This window comes from Gobio gobio (assembly GCF_949357685.1).
Source record: "Gobio gobio genome assembly, contig: scaffold_126, whole genome shotgun sequence".
NCBI lineage: Eukaryota > Metazoa > Chordata > Actinopteri > Cypriniformes > Gobionidae > Gobio > Gobio gobio.
The window spans coordinates 69,252-82,958 of NW_027645670.1; positions in this window are offsets into that span (position 1 = coordinate 69,252).

Below are 13,707 nucleotides of genomic sequence, written 5' to 3' on the forward strand. Positions count from 1 at the left end.
GAACGACCCTGCCTAGAAGACTCACCATTTTAGATCCCCCTTTCCACTTTTATAGTTAATAAAATATTGTTACTTGAAGCCTTGTCTGTCGTCCTTGCCGGGCCTCTGTCCGACTCCCCAAGGGTGGTACGGGTCTCAGGGGTGGGTGCAGCCAGATTGGCCTACCCCGTGACAATAAAATTGGTGTTATATGATCATATTTTCTTGATCTAGTAAGAACTCTAGCAGCTGCGTTTTGGACTAACTGTAGCTTGTTTATTGATGATGCAGGACAACCAGCTAATAAAGCATTACAGTAATCTAGTCTCGAGGTCATGAATGCATGAACTAACTTTTCTGCGTCAGAAATAGATAGCATGTTACGTAGCTTAGCAATGTTTCTAAGGTGGAAAAATGCCGTTCTTGTAACATATGAAATATGATTTTCGAAAGACAAGTTGCGGTCTAATATAACACCCAGGTCTTTTACTGTAGTGGATAAAGTGACAGGACATCCTTCCAAGTTAAAGTTGTATTGTGAGAGGTTTTGTGGGCAGTTTTTTGGACCAATAAGTAATACCTCCGTTTTATCTGAATTTAATAGCAGAAAATTACACGTCATCCAGTGTTTAATATCTTCAACACACGCTGTCAGTTTAGATAATTTAGCGTTTTCATCTGGTCGTGATGAAATATATAATTGAGTGTCATCAGCATAACAGTGGAAATTAATTCCATGTTTTCTTATAATATTACCAAGTGGCAGCATATATATTGAGAATAGCAGAGGGCCTAACACGGATCCTTGCGGCACCCCATAGACTACTGACGTTATCTTTGATTTTTCCCCATTTAGACAGACAAAATGGTAGCGGTCTGATAAGTACGATCTAAACCAGTTTAATGCCTGTCCCTAAACACCAGTGTAATTTTGAAGTCAATCTAAGAGTATTTTATGATCTATAGCAGTGGTCACCAACCTTTTCAAGCCAAAGATCCCTGACCTCAGCCTTGATGAAAGGCAAGATCTACCTATAGATTTTTCATGGCCGATTCAGAGGTTTTTTTTATTTCCGAGACCATTTGTCGTTTTTTTATTTTTTTTATTTAAGCAAATTTATTTGTTGTTTATTTGCTCTATAACAGGCCAAACTGACCTTAAAAAAAATTGCCATTTGAAATGTGAGGCAACCACTGCATTTTAATTACGATCCAAACAAAGATACACATACAGTCCCTGACAAAAGTCTTGTCGCTTGTGTACAAATTGACCTGAAGTGCTGCTGAAATATATTTCTAATCAAGATTTTTTTACAAGAAATGGCTCATTTTAATCCCAACAGCTTTTGTCATAATGTTTCAGTGCAAAACAAAACTGTCAAAAAGTATTCTAATATTCACAGCTTGGTAAAGCCCATTGAGTCAATTTTTGCAAAGACATAAGTGTTGTCGCCTTGTCATATGAGCTTCACCGTTGACTAATAATGGATCAATTAGGTCTCAGGTGTGTATAAAAAGAACCCCAGTACACTAGACATTCACATCAACTGCAACTAGACCTCTGCAAACATGCCTAAGATTCACCCTGAGACTAAAGTTTTGATTATCAAGAGGCTGAAGACCAGATCCACTGCTGATGTGGCAGACACCTTCAATGTGTCTCAGCGTCAAGTACAGAGGATAAAAAAAAGATTTGAAGAGACTGGAGACGTTTTTGACAAGCCCAGGTCAGGCAGACCCTGCAAGACAACTGCTCGAGAGGACCGGTTGTTGGCTCGAAAATCCAAGGCCAGCCCATTTTCACTGCAGCAGAGCTCCATGAGACCTGGTCACCTGTGTCAACCAGAACAGTTTGTCGGAGTCTGTCTCGAAATGGCCTCGATGGTCAAATCAGTGCCCAGAAGCCAGCACTAAACAAAAGACAATTGAAAAACCGTGTGGCATTTGCCAAGGCCCACAGCCTGCTAAAAGGATGGACGCTGGAAAAGTGACAGAAGGTGGATTTTTCAGCTGAATCTTCTGTTGAATTACACCACAGTCGCCGCAAATATTGCAGGAGACCTACTGGAGCCTGGAATGTTGTGTTCACCCAGAAAACAGTGAAGTTTGGTGGCGGAAAAATCATGGTCTGGGGTTACATCCAGTATGGGGGTGTGCGAGAGATCTGCAGGGTGGAAGGCAACATCAATAGTCTAAAATACCAAGCATCTTAGCTACCTCTTATATTCCCAACCATAACAGAGGCCAAATTCTGCAGCAGGATGGTGCTCCATCGCCTACTTCCATCTCCACATCAAAGTTCCTCAAGTCGAAGAAGATCAAGATGCTCCAGGATTGGCCAGCCCAGTCACCAGACATGAACATCATTGAGCATATGTGGGGTAGGATGAAAGAGGAAGCATGGAAGACGAAACCAAAGAATATTGATGAACTCTGGGAGGCATGCAAGACTGCTTTCTTTGCTATTCCTGATGACTTCCTCAATAAATTGTATGAATCCTTGCCAAACCGCATGGATGCAGTCCTTCAAGCTCATGGAAGTCATACAAGATATTACATTTGGATCTCACAGCACCACTTCTTAATTTGCTGACATTTGTTTGTATTTGCAGTAAATTTGTTAAATTTCTTGCCAAAATTTGCCCTTTCTGTCTTGATTAAATGATAAATATTTTTTCAGTGAAACTCATTTATTTCAGTGCATTAAACATCATTTGGGAGGGTTTAAGCTTTTCATATAAGCTATTTCTAACACCAATTGATTAATTAAAAGTCAGGTTAATAGCAGGTGTTTCTACAAAATAGATAAGCGACAAGACTTTTGTCAGGGACTGTATGTAGCATGAGCAGTTGTTTTTTATTTAAATTATTGCATAATTTCAAGACTTAGAGTAAATACAGAATGCTCTGACTTTAGCTTTGTGAAATTGTAACGTAAGACACACCTGCACAAAACAAAAACAGATGGACTGAATAAAAATGCTAATTCACTCTCTGACAGTAGGAGGTGCTTATGGAAAACAAGCGTTTATTTGGGTACCGCTGTAAAATGCCATAGAAATTATTCTGAAGACAGTCAGTTTTGTTCAGGGATACATTCATGTAACCCCCCCTCCCCAATTCAATATCTATATTGTTCTTCCTATTTTTCAAGCTTCCAAAAGAGTGATCTTGCTGGGCCTATTAGGCTGGTCCACTTCATGTGTTTTTACAGATCAGATATTTATCTGATTTATCAGAACCATTCCATTTACACTGGGCCACATAAAGTGTCTCCACAAAACGGATATAAATCCAATCTTCAATTCCCACGCTATGTGCCTGTTCACATCATCACGTATATGAGTTCACATCACCAACATTTTATTGATCAACAGTTAATTCAAGGACCGCGAAATGAGAGAGAGAGTGGCATAAGAACTGATCAATTAGTTTCTTTACCTTTAATGATGATGATGATTGTGTATTGAGCCTCTGCAACTTTTACTTTAATTTGCGTCAGTTTGCTTAAGAGATATTCAGCTGATCGTCTGCGGCGATGCGTGCTGCAGCGCTGTCATATCTAACTATAACATCGGTCGATTTGTGCTGTGCGAATTTTGAGGTTGCAGAGAATACATTTTGGGAGCATACGTAGCGATTTCGTGCCTTGATAATGTGTTTGTAACGCTCGTACACAGAGAGGTCGGATAGCTGGCCTGAAAGGTTGTAGCCAAGTGTAAGCAAAACTCACGTATCTGATATTTCACAGGGGTTTATTATCAGCGTCGTCGATCCCACGCACACATGGGGCAGTTTGCAAAACACTCCACTAACAACAGCATTACTCAACAGAAAATAAACAGTGCAAAGAGCAACAGAAATACACGCATACATGCGATGTTCACAGCTCGCGCTCCATCCACGAACTGCCCACTCATCAGCGAGTGAGTGAGTGCATGCGTTCTGCCTTAAAGGAGCAGTACCTAATTCTACTTGTTACATGTTGTTAATTATTTTTCGGTTATTTATCGGGAGCTACCGGGACAGTGATAAAGATCGACCAGTCGATCGCGATCGACGGGATGGCGACCACTGATCTATAGTATCGAACGCAGCACTAAGATTGAGTAGAGCTAGTATTGAGATACAGCCTTGGTCAGAAGCTAGAAGTAAATAATTTGTGATTTTAATGAGTGCAGTTTCTGTGCTGTGATGCGGCCTGAATCCTGATTGAAATTTTTCATAGATATCATTTTCTTGCAAGAAAGAGCACAATTGGGCAGACACAGCTTTTTCTAGTATTTTAGACATAAATGGAATATTTGAAATGGGTCTGTAATTTGCTAGGTTATTATGATATAATTGTGGCTTCTTAATGAGAGGTTTTATGACAACTTGAATACTCTTGGAACATGACCTAAAGATAGAGAAGAGTTAATAATATTGAGAAAAGGCTCTTCCACTACAGGTAACAACTCTGTCAGTAGTTTAGTGGGTATTGGATCTAATTAACATGTTGTTGGTTTAGATGCAATGATAAGTTTATTTAGCTCTTCCTGTCCTATAGTTGTAAAGCGGTGTAGTAGTTCTTGAGGGGCGATAATTGCGGTTGAATCATAAGACATCATTAAAGATTGTACATTTACAATTTTGTTTCTGATGCTTTCTATTTTCTCAGTGAAGAAATTCATAAAATCATTACTACTAAACTGTAACGGAATATTTTGCTCAGGCGATGGTTGTTTATTTGTTAGTGTAGCCACGGTGTTAAATAAAAACCTTGGATTATTTTGGTTATTTTCTATTAGTTTGCGGAGGTGCTTATATTATTTTCTAACGTGACATACTATCTTTCCACGCGATTCTAAAGACCTCTAAATTAGTTTGTTTCCATTTATGCTCTAATTTACGAGTTTCTCTCTTGATAGCATGTGTAGCACTGTTGTACCATGGTGCTTTAGTTTTCTCTCTAACCTTTTTTAATCTAATTGGTGCAACAATTTCTAATGTACTAGAGAAAATGGTGCTCATACTGCTAGTCATTTCCTCTAGTTCATCTATTTGTTTGGGTTCACTGAGCAGCTGAGACAGATCAGGTAAGCTATTTGAGAATCTATCTATAGTGGTTGGAAGGATTGTTCTGCCTGGTCGATAAAGTGGAGCAACATGACAGATTTCAGCAGTACGCAGTATGCAAGTTACCATGTAATGGTCAGTGACATCATCACTTTGCGGTATAATATCTATATCAGTTGGGTTGGTTCCATGTGATATAATTAAATCTAGTGTGTGATTAAGACGATGAGTGGGACCAGTGACGTTTTGCTTGACCCCAAAGGAGTTTAATAGATCTGTAAACGCAGCCCCTAACGCATCATTTGTGTTATCTACGTGTATGTTAAAATCTCCAACAATTAATGCTTTATCGACGTTGACCAATAGATCTGAGAGAAAGTCTGCAAACTCTTTTAGGAAATCAGCTTCGGGCTCTGGAGGTTTATATCCAGTAGCCAAGGCTAGAGACAATACGGATTTCTTTCTTACATCTAAGAGCGTAACATTTAGCACTAGTACTTCAAACGAATTAAAACTGTGACCTGTTTTCTGAGTAACATTAAGAAGATCTCTATAGATTGTTGCAACACCGCCGCCACGACCAATCAGACGGGGCTCATGCTTATAACAGTATCCTGGTGGAGTAGACTCATTAAGACCGAAATAATCATTTGGCTTAAGCCAGGTTTCAGTAAGGCAAAGTACATCGAAACTATTATCTGTGACCATTTAATTTACAATAACCGCCTTAGGTGTGAGCGATCTAATGTTTAGAAGACCTAGTTTTAGAAATTGTTTTTGTTCACTTATATTGAGATTTTCTGGTTTAATTACAATTAGATTTTTCCTAGATCCTACAGTAGATTTAATGTTTGACCTCACTAAACGAGGAATAGACACAGTTTCTATATAATGTTCTACATTGGTACTTATGTCAATTAAGTTAGGACAGCAAAGACTGTGATTTGGACTTTGACTTACTAGTCATATGGTGGTGTGTAACGCCCTGGAGATGTTGTCCGACAGAAGAGCCGCTCCGATTCTGCTGGGGTGAAGGCCATCAGGACGGAAGAGCCTAGGTCGCTCCCAGAACAGATTCCAATTATTTACAAAGAGCAGCTTCTGTTCATTACACCATGACATTAACCATTCATTTAGAGCAAATAATCTACTGAACTTTTCATGTCCTAGTCGGTACGTGGGAAGGGGTCCAGACACGATGATTGTTGCTTCAGGCGATGTTCTGCGCACCGTCTCGACCAGACTCCTGTAGTCCTTCTTCAGAACATCCATCTGCTGCAGCCTGGTGTCGTTCGTTCCCGCGTGCAGCACGACAGCTCCGATGCGCTCGTCACCGTTCAGGATCTCGGGAACCTGCGCAGCGACATCGAGAACACGAGCACCAGGAAAGCAGTGAGTGCGCACCTTACCTTTACCTGAGGTAGCGTGGACATGCCGGACGATGGAAGTACCGATGACCACAGCGTCGCGTTCCGTCTCGCGAAGAGGGGAGAAGCGGTTCCGGGTGGAGATCTCGAAGACAGGGAGGGGAGGAGAGGTCTTTGCTCTGGTCCTGGCTCGCGTCTTCCGCTGTGGAAACACCCAGGGTCCATGGTGCTGTGTCGGTGCCGGAGTGAACGAAACCAGGGATGATGATCGCGTCCTGGGTGCTTGGGTCCTGTACAGAGAAACACACGGAATAGGCGAGGTCGGAGTCAAAAGGTTACTATCCACTGACTTGAGAGCATCGGCGCGTGATGTTTAAAGCGCTGTCCGTCGCTCTCTCTCAGCACGGCTTGTCTGTCTAGTAGGCCGCGAATCTGCTTCTCCAATGACTCAAACTCCAACTGCACCGAATGCAGCTCAAACGTGTCCTCACCTGCACTCAAAGGTAACATTAGACACACATCCGAGTTATTCGCCATTGTAGCAGATGTGCTACGATGGCGAATTGTAGGTTTCAGTGGTTACCGGGTGTAAATAAGTTACCACGCGTGCAATGCTAGCGGGCTACGGCTAGTAGCGAAAGTTCGGATATAAGTAGCGATATCAAAGCAATCCGATTGTTTTTTATAGAGAATCGTATCGGAGATATGTTCACACGCTGTAAATAATAGAAAGTATTCGTTTGTAAGCGAGTGTTAAGAAGAAAATCAAGGATTATGAATCAATGCGACGGAGTTCCAACACAAACAACGAGCTCATGTATATGTTAGTGGGCAGTAGATTATCTGTCATACCTCCTCTCTCCTTTTTTCATCATTCTCTAATTTCTATAAGCCTCCTCATTTACATCACTCTTTCTTTTTGTCTCCTTCTCTTGCCCTGTCTCTTCCCCTCCTAAAGCTGAGCTCTGATTGATAGTCTTTTCATTGTTTAACATTTTATATATTAAAACAGCTGTCAAATACGAAATGTTAAGTTTGGCTACTTGCATCTCGCACTGTTTACTGAAGCGTGTTACTCGCACAGCAGCTTTAGCGTATAAAGCCTGCATACTTTAATATGATTGGTCATCTCAAATATTTTGATATTGATGAGCGGTGACGGTGACAGACCGCAGGCAGGGCAGCTCAGACAAGAATATATCCTTGCAGCACTAAAGTAGTGTTAATACTCTATTAGGCAATTATTTCGCAACATTTATTACATTTAACACATATTAACACTTTGTTACCCTTGACTGTTCTAGTTGCTTCTATTGCTCTCATTTTTAAGTCACTTTGGATAAAAGTGTCTACTAAATGACTAATGTATTATGTACACCTCGTAAAAATACAGAGGTCCAGACCTCATAGCTGGCTACGGCCATCATGTAGGCAGCCTAGTTTACCTCAACACTTCAGTTTACATGGTCGGAGCTATTGAGTCTTGTTCAGCTAGTTTCTCCACAGAGCCTTTACTGTACAGTGTACACAATATGTTACGCTTGTATCAAATTCAAATGGATAAAGCAACTGGTGCTCGTAACTCGTTATCACTTCAATAGAGCGGCAAAAACGGAGAATGAGTTCGTCAGCGCTGTGCGTGAGATGATCCAGCTGCTCTCGCGCTTCGAGTCTGTTGGATGCGCACGCGGTTTAATCAGGTAATGCCGTTTCTTCACCTGGCTTTTGATGCTTGTTCCCAATCCCATGCATTTGCAGCACTCGAGTAAATAACAGTGCTTAATATGTGGGGGCGTGGTGGGGTTTGGTGAGCGGCGCTCCAGGAAAAGTTTAGGTTCTCCCGATCGACTGTCAATCATTTCCTCTGCCAATCACGCTGTGTGCTCAGGCCCTGAGGATTCAGCCCCAGCTAACCCTTATGTTAATCCAGCCCTGTACATATATACATCCGAGTCCTGATCAGGAGGTAACGTCTGATTCCGATCACATGATCGGATCGGGACATCCCTAGTCCGGGAGGGCATTCCACAGCCTCGGAGCAGCCGATGAAAAGGCCCTACCACCCATGCTGCAAAGCTTTGTTCTGGGAACTTGGAGGGTGTTTGTGTTAGCAGAACGAAGGGTGCGTACGGAAGTTGGGTGGGTGAGAACTTCCTGTAGGTAAAGGGGGGCATGTCCGTGAATACACTGGTGAGTGAGGAGGGAAACTTTATCTTCAACTCTGAGCGGGACAGGGAACCAGTGAAGAGATTTAAGGATGGGGGTGATGTGTTCATGCTTGTGCACCCTCATCAGGATCCTGGCAGCGCTGTTTTGGATGTATTGTAGTCGCTGTATGCTTTTGCCAGAGATCCCGATGAGGAGTGCATTACATTAGTCCAGCCTGGAAGAGACAAAGGCATGGACTAGCTTCTCTGCATCTGCCAGGCTGAGTGTTGGAAGGAGTTTGGCGATGTTCTTGAGGTGAAAGAACGATGTCTTACAAAGGTGTTTGATATGGGTGTCAAAGGTGAGGTTAGGATCAATTTTGACACCCAAATTATTGACAGGAAAGGGAGATATTTTGGCCAGAGAAAGTAATACTGGTGATGGTTGAAGAGTGAAGCTGATGTAGTGTACCAATTAAGATAGCATCTGTTTTGGAACTGTTTAACTGAAGGAAATTGAGCTTCATCCACTTCTCTATTCATGCAGGTGGTCAGTGTGGATGTTGGCAAGGGAGCAGAAGAAGTGGGGGTTGTCTTGAGATACAGCTGTGTGTCATCAGCATAACAATGGAACGATATACCATGTCTGCTAACAATTTTGCCAAGGGGGAGCATGTAAATAGAGAAAAGTGTGGGACCCAGTACAGAGCCCTGAGGAACACCGCAGGTGACATTATGGGTGAGTGTGCTAAGTTCTGCCAGTCAGGTATGAAATAAACCAGCTATGAACATTTCTTGAGAGTCCATTGGTGTATTTCAGGCGGTGGAGGAGAATTTTGTGGTCTACTGTATCAAACGCAACTGTTAGGTCTAGTAGAACGAGTAGAGGTGGGGAACCAGCATCTGCTGCCATCAGGAGGTCATTGGTGATCCTGACCATGGCTGTTTCTGTGCCATGGCCAGGGCGGAAACCCGACTGAAACTTTTCAATAAGGTTATTGTGATTGAGGTGAACTTGAATTTGTGCTGCCACAATTTTTTCCAGAACCTTTGATAAAAATGGCAGATTTAAAATGGGCCTATAGTTGGAGAGAACATCTGGATCCATTGTTGGTTTTTTCAGTAGAGGTCTGATGACAGCTGTTTTTAACGCAGATGGAATATCACCAACCATAAGGGAGTGGTTAATGATTTTGGTGATGAATGGAGAAACAACAAAGAGGTTGGCCTTCAGCAGAGTAGAAGGGAAAGGATCCAGATCACAGGTGGACGGCTTCATTCTCGTAATGACATCCTCCACTTCTTCCTGTGTGGCATCGAAGAAATAGCCGAGATGCTGGACAATCTCAAACGGTGGGTCAGCTGTTGGAGGAGGCAGAACAGCAGTGGTATTATGGTGATTGCGGATATTTTTTACTTTTTGTTTGAAAAAAGTGATGTGCATATTACACCTCTCTCCAGTGGTTTCAGAGTGGGAGAATACAGGGGGTTTGAGAAGGTGGTTTATTGTTGAAAAAAGTTGTTTAGAGTTGCCAGGGTTGTTATTGATGATAGTGGAATAATACTGTGACCGTGCGGTCTCTAAGAGCTTCTGCATAAGCCCTCTTCTGTTCCCTGTATGCATGTTTGTGAACAGTCAGTCCAGAGGCCTTGAACTGCCGCTCAAGGACACGCCCAGCCGCCTTCATCTTACGCAGCTCGCCGGGCGCTGACCGCAAGAATGAGACTGACCTGGATATTAGAGGGGCGTGGAGGTCCAGGAGACTGTTCAGGGACTGGTTATAAAAATCCACTGAGTCAGCAACGGATGTTTAGTCAGAAAAGCCGGAGGAGAGATGTTGAAGATCCTGGGTCAGGACATCCGCATTGATGTTTTTCAACTTTCTGTATTAGATATGTCTATTTGGCTTGGAGTGTGAGGAAGGAAAAGGCAACTCCATTGCCACAACCTTGTGATCTGAAACTCCAAGATCATAAACCTGTAGGTTACTGATTAGGGCTGAGTTCGAAATGACCAAATCAAGTGTGTGTCCCTTGGAATGTGTGGGACATCAACATGTTGTTGTAAGTTGAGGGAGTCTAACAGCTGAAGATAATCAGCAGCAGAATGACTTGAGGGGATGTCAACATGAATATCTATATCTCCCAGGATTATGGTATTGGCAGAGGTTGTACAAAGTGAAGTGAGGAGATCAGATATTTCCGGGATGAAAGCAGAATTTTGTTTAGGGGGCCGGTAGATAAGGAGAACAGTCATTGGAAAGGGGGGCTTGCATTTAAATGCTAGTCACTCGCAGGAAGATATTACAGGCAGCGTGATCGGGGACAACTCCAGGTCCTGTCAGTAGATGACAGCTAGGCCACCACCGCGGCCAGTGCTGTGAGCTGCCTCCAAATAACTGTATCCAGGGGGACAGGCTTCATTTAGGGCAGAGTACACCTCTGGCTGGTGCCATGTTTCTGTCAAACACATGAAGTCAAGTCTTTTCTCCCTAATGTGTTCTTCAATAAGTGCAGATTTATTATTGATGGATTGAGTGTTAAAAAGTTCGAATTTGACCAATGACTGGGGTGAATCTCTGTACCGGTCGTAAAACATTTAAATCCACTCCGCACAGACTGGAATCCACTCCACAAAATGTATCCAACTCACAGTGCGGGGATCCCATGCTGGAGTGCAGAAGTCTCGCGATATTTCCAGTGTTGATGGTAACTGGAGCAACGTTACTCCGATGACGCGTCAGGCATGCGACAGATGACCAGAGAGATGGAATGCTTTTAGCAGAGCAGATTTGCTGGTTATTGGAATATGAATTTTTTTAATATTTATATGAATTTTCGACCAGAGCCTCTATGAATATAACGACGATGGCGAAGAAGAGCAAGTTCTTTAATAATGGGAATATTAAATCCAGGTGTGGTTGTGAAATTAAGTTGACGAAGTTGCGCGCTGGAATAGCAGAGCGCAATTCTGTCCAAGGATGCCAGCCAGGCAACGCTAGCAGATAACACCGGCACCAACACCGGAATAGCAGTGAAAGGGAGAGAATATTTCAGAATATTTTTGTTCTAATCCCAAATAGAACAAGGCTGACAGCTGAAAGTCGTCTGTAGTAGGTAGGTGCTTCTTGCACAAGGCTCGTAGAATTATAAGCACAGTTTAAAAATCGCGGGCGGGCAGAGCGGAGAAGCGGCGAACAGACAGTGTCAGCGTCCTCTCCCTCTCCCAATACCAGCACACTTGACAGAAATAAGTTTCTGTCAAGTTGATTCTCAAATTGATCTTTCTCTTTCATTTCATCCAGATCTTGACTCTCCTCTTTCAGCGCCAACAGGTGTGTGGAAAGCGGAGGTTTGGTGCTGTCTGGGCAAGAAGCTGCCCTTCTGTGGAGGTCCGTTCAAATAAAATAACACAAAAAAACAAAAAACACTTTGGGAAAAAAATAACACAAAAAAGTGCTTTTTCCCTTTTTTGAACTGTCACCGTTGGGATATAAAGTGAAGTAAACATATTTTAATAACTGGTTGGTCAGTTATTAAAATATGTTGACTTCACTTTATATCCCAATGGTCTCTGTATAAAAGACATTCTTTTTTTCTCTGTTAGTTTTGGGTTATGTTCGTGATGTAACTCTTGTCTGGACAATTTATCTGCTCATGGTTTGGATTATCTGTGACTGCCTTTTGCAGAGAAACTGTGTGTGCATTTGTATTCGCCCTCATCTCATCCCTTTGCACCTGTTAACAGTGGTACATTTTCAATAAAACGACCACACCGTTGTTTTGATTTTCTTAGTAATACAATCATTTCGTTCAGTTAGAGAATAGATACTACAATTAAAGACTGAATGTGTCTTTTCAATAAAGTGTGAGTGAGCCGAACGAAAGTCACGGCACAAATGCAGCAGGAGTCAGATTTCATTCATCACGAGAGTGAAGAGCTGAGCAGAGCTGAGGTAAGCGCGGCTGTCATTCACAGCGTGTGTCCAGTCTGGCGCGTTTCAGACCATGCCTATAGAAGCTAAACTTTAAGAGAAATTCATTGAAAAGTTGAAACACTCACTTTGCTCTGCACCGCCCCGGTATGAATCCCCAAGCCGATCGGCCGGGCGCATTTACATTCTGTGAGTTGGATCCCACCCCTGTGGGCGGGTTGATAACATGCAGAACTAGCTCCTACTACTGGCTGTAGTCTCTAGCCTCTGGCCAAAAAATCCTCTGATGACACAAAATGACGATATTTGCGTCATCGGAGGATTTTTTTCCCAGAAATAAAATGCATAATTCTCTCATCTCAGGGGGACATGAGGGGGGGAAAGTACCATAATTTGAATATACTATCGGGTTTCTACTGATAAAAAGCTTAATGCTAATCGCTAAAGTAACTCTTTAACTAGAGCTAAATCTAGTGATGGGCAGGCCGAGGCTTCGTGAAACACTGAAACAGTTGAAGCAAATGTGCCGTATTGTGTCGAAGCTTCGAATCAATCCAACACCCATCTTCATGGCGACCCCTGCTGGTCAGAACAGTGTAAATGTAACAAAAACCCAGACCAAACATGCATAAAATCACCTTTTACAAATCTATTGCAAATGTTTTATTGAAAGTAAAATCTTTCAAATGCAACTAACTTAACATGTAATAAAATATTAAAATGTCTGTTATTTTATCTATTGTCAGGGCTTGTTTTGTTTGTTCTATGGATGGCTCAGATAAACAGGCCAATAAGAGGCTATTAACTAATATTGTTGCATTTAATTATACTAATGTCTAATTAAAACTTGTATAAATGTATAAAACTGATCAGAGATCAGGTAAAACCCACAGACACTTGTTCAATGGTTCTCTGTTTCTTGAATGTTTGAGACTTCTGGTGTCATCCACTATTTTTAGCTGTACAGAACAGCCAGATTTCTGCATTGCAAAATAAGGTAGATAGGCCTACACAACATTTTTTCTTTTCTACATTTTAAAACAATTTATGAAAAAAAAAAAACTTATTTTTTTTTCTGTCATTCAAAATCATTCTTGATTTGTTAAAGTTTTTAAAGGCTAAATGTCTGACCATTATCAAACGTCAAACCAACTTGATCTCAGTAAACATGTCTGACGCATTGAAGCATATTTGTCTTCCCTTTGACTATGAGGCATTCCA